General features: G+C 50.1%; 1 non-coding gene across 1 annotated transcript; it reads right to left on the bottom strand.

The window, feature by feature from the left end:
* Positions 1-3,238: 3,238 nt before the first annotated feature.
* On the bottom strand, positions 3,239-3,424 carry LOC128849095 (U2 spliceosomal RNA). Its single transcript, XR_008447173.1, has one exon. It is a non-coding gene; the product is annotated as a U2 spliceosomal RNA (small nuclear RNA).
* Between the last annotated feature and the right edge of the window lie 264 nt (positions 3,425-3,688).

Below are 3,688 nucleotides of genomic sequence, written 5' to 3'. Positions count from 1 at the left end.
ATTGTGATCCTTGGAGATCCCGCTTACCTGTTAATGCCGTGGCTCATGAAACCCTACACAGGGAGCCTTGACAACAGCAAGGAACGGTTCAACTACAGGCTGAGCCGGTGCCGAATGACTGTGGAGTGTACCTTTGGCAGTTTAAAGGGCCGCTGGCGATCTCTGTATGGGAAGCTGGACTTGGCCGAAAACAGCGTCACCGCGGTTATATCTGCGTGCTGTGCCCTCCATAATATTTGGGAAGGGAAGGGTGAAAGCTTCACTCAGGCATGGACCGCCGAGGTTCAACACCTGGAGGCTGAATTTGCACAGCCAGAGAGCAGGGCTATTACAGGGACCCAGCGCGGGGCTGCAAGGATTAGGGATGCCTTGAGGGAGCAATTTGAGGCTGAAAACTAGCAGTGATATCTGGTGCCCTGCACGGGAGTGAAGTGCAGTAGTTCCAATCTTTAGGAATCAGAGTCTGCTTAGCAGACAAGCAGACTTGCAGTGCCTGTTTATTTCCTGGGCTAAGGAGTCTTTTACTTTATGCAATAATAAAGAATGTTTTCAAAGCCAAAGAATCCATTTATTGAAAAGAAAAAAATTATTTATTGAAAAGAAACAAGGGGGTGGAGTGGGGAACGGTACAATCACTGATTCGCGTATGTCCTTTCTGGTGTGCTGTGCAGTGAGTGCTGCACTTCAGGATAGCTATACTGCATGGTGATGGGGGTTGAGTGCAGAGGGTGAGGGTCGTGGTTTTCAGGGCTGGGTGGTGACGATACTGATGTTGGAGGCAGCGGGTGGCGTGAAGAACACGGAAGTTGGGGAAAGTGGGTTGGAGGTGACAGTGGGGCAACGGAAAGAGTTTTGGGACAAGGGCTGTGGGGGGGTGGCGTTTGCATTTGTGGTACTGCTCCTCTTTCTGCATGGCTACCAGCTCCTGGATAGTGTCTGCTTGGCGCTCCAGGATGCTTATGAACCTATCAGTGCTTTGCTGCCGGTGCGCAGTGCTTTGCTGCCGGTGCGCTGCATTTTCCTGGCGGATCCTGCTTTCTCTCTCCCTCCAGTTCTGTGCTTTCTCATTCTCTTTAATAGATTGCCGCATCACTTCTTGCAGCATGTCTTCTTTGCTTTTTCGCGGTCTCTTCCTGAGTCTTTGCAGTCTCTGAGGAGGCAATAGAGGGACGGCTGAGGTCTCAAGGTTGATGCAGCTGTATAGGCAAAACGCAACATTTAACAGAGGCAGCATTGTTTATACCAGACAGAGTAATGATTTCCCCCTCCCCTCCCCGCTCTTAAGGAGTAGAAAACACACAGAGTCTACACAATAGCATAATTTTCCCGTCCGAAACAGAGCACACATATCCCACGGAAGCCTCAAAATGGTGAGTAAGGGAGACTGTTTCAGGGCTGCACTGTCCTCTGGGTTTCTGTGCCTTGGGGAGAGCCAACAGCTTCAGGGGGCACCTACACTGAACACTGTCCCAACATTTTCCACAGGAGTTCGTCCTGGATGATATCTCGCTGCTGAGGGTGACCTGGGAAGCAAGGGAGGGTCTTCTACTGCAATGCGGCTTCCGCCCTGGCCCATATGCAGCTTGCCTGTGTGCAGCAATGGTCCCCCCGCCCCTCATGGCACAGTGGCGCGGACACGATAGCCTGGCTGGGACAAGGACCACAGTGGTTCTCCCGATAAACCTGAGCAAGCGCATTGCACACGTTCTGGATGAGACATTCGAGGAGATTACCGAGGCCGATTACCGCGATGTGATAAACCACATCAATGCACTATTCCGCATCTAGGCATGCATGCCTAACTCTCCTCTCCCAAAGAGCCCGCACCGAAAAAATTCCTTCCCGAAAAAAAAAAACGCTTACCGGGAACCTGCTCTTCTGTTTGTCCTCCACCAAGTACCGGCTGCTGCGACTGGCTACCTTCCTCCTGGCTCGAGAAGAGCTCCTGGCTGCATGGGTCCAGGGATTCCGGGGTGTCTCCATCCGGCCCACCACCATCACTCCCATTTTCCTCCTCCTCCTCCCCCCACCGGCTCTGAAGTGTCTATGGTGGTGCTCAGAGTGGAGGTGGGATTAACCCCAAGTATTGCATCCAGCTCTTTGTAGAATTGGCAGGTCGCGGGAGGGAGCACCCGAGCGGCCGTTTGCGTCGCGGGCTTTGCGGTAGGCACTTCGCAGCTCCTTCACTTTAATCCTGCACTGCAGGGCGTCCCGGTCATGGCCCCTTTCCATCATGTCCTTTGATACCTTCCCGAAGGTATTGTAATTCCTACGGCTGGAGCGCAGCTGGGACTGGACAGCTTCCTCCCCCCAAACACTGATGAGGTCCAGCAACTCGCCATTGCTCCATGCTGGGGCTCGCTTGGCGCATGGAGGCATGGTCACCTGGAAAGATTCGCTGATAGCACTCCACGCCACGCCGGGCTGAGCAAACAGGAAGGGGATTTTTAAAATTTCCGGGGAATGTAAAAGGTTGGTCACATGGTTGGTTACCTGAGGCCAGGGCAGTAGAGTTTGAACTGATGACCAGAGTGGCTAGAACAGGCATTGTGGGATACTGCCAAATAATTCTGGAGGCCATTCACAGCGCATTGGGCGGCCACACTGGTGCCACAGCACTGCAGCGGCAGCGCAATACTCACTATTCCTCTCGGAGAGGTGGAGTACATGCAGCGCTGCAACCACGGTGATACAGCGCTGCAAATGCCTTGCCAGTGTGGACGGGAGTGAGTTACAGTGCTGGAGGCGGCTTTACAGCGCTGTAACTCTCAAGTGTAACCAAGGCCACAGTATCTTTTCAGACCTGAAGAAGAACTCTGTGTAGCTCGAAAGGTCTGTTTTGAAGAATGGCCACTTTTTTAAGTCCGTTATTGAGTGTCCAGGGAGATTGAAGTGCTCTCCTACTGGTTTTTGAAGGTTACAATTCTTGCTGTCTGATTTGTGTCTCTATTCTTTTGTGTAGAGACTGTCCGGTTTGGCCAATGTACATGGCAGAGGAGCATTGAAATCAAGTTTACAGAAATTAAGAAGGAAGGTACTATACATCTGGGGTCAGGCTTGAGTTAAGAGAGATTACAAGTATCGGTTACAAGGTTCACAAGATACATACATAGACCCAGAGTGTTAGCAAATAAATGATCTTGGATATGCCACCCATAGAATATATTTAGAGTTCAAGTTAGTATTGGTGTAACAAATTCAACTGATTCTATTTTTTAACCACAATAGTCTCCCCGAGGGGAGGTGCACTGTTCCTGGAAGTACTGCAATACCAGGTCAATGCATGGAGTGGATGGAGCAAGCTCCCATTCCATCTCCCTGTTCCAAAAATCCATTTAATATATAGTCTTCAGCTAGAGAACATATCAGATATTAAACTGATAAGAACAGATTTAAAATTTTATTAGAAAATATTTAAAAATAAATGATACAGAGAATTTGAAGCGTCAGTTATTGGTCATCAGGGGTAACATACAGAGTATAGGGGGGATGCTAGTATTTTGTTAGTGGGCAGCACGTAGCATATACAGTCTGCAATGTCCCCGATGGGGGGTATACATACAGTGGGTGAGATCAGGATACTGTCAGCAAGCAGTGAGGGTACATCACTCATACAAAAAGTACAGGCAGTCATGGGTATATAATTAAGCAGGCCGGGTAATAGGGATGGGTGACCCTCACATGATGG

Source organism: Malaclemys terrapin, chromosome 14 (genome assembly GCF_027887155.1).
Source record: "Malaclemys terrapin pileata isolate rMalTer1 chromosome 14, rMalTer1.hap1, whole genome shotgun sequence".
Taxonomy (NCBI): Eukaryota; Metazoa; Chordata; order Testudines; family Emydidae; genus Malaclemys; species Malaclemys terrapin.
Note: the sequence above shows the minus strand (reverse complement) of the source record. Positions and strands in the feature narration are given on the sequence as shown.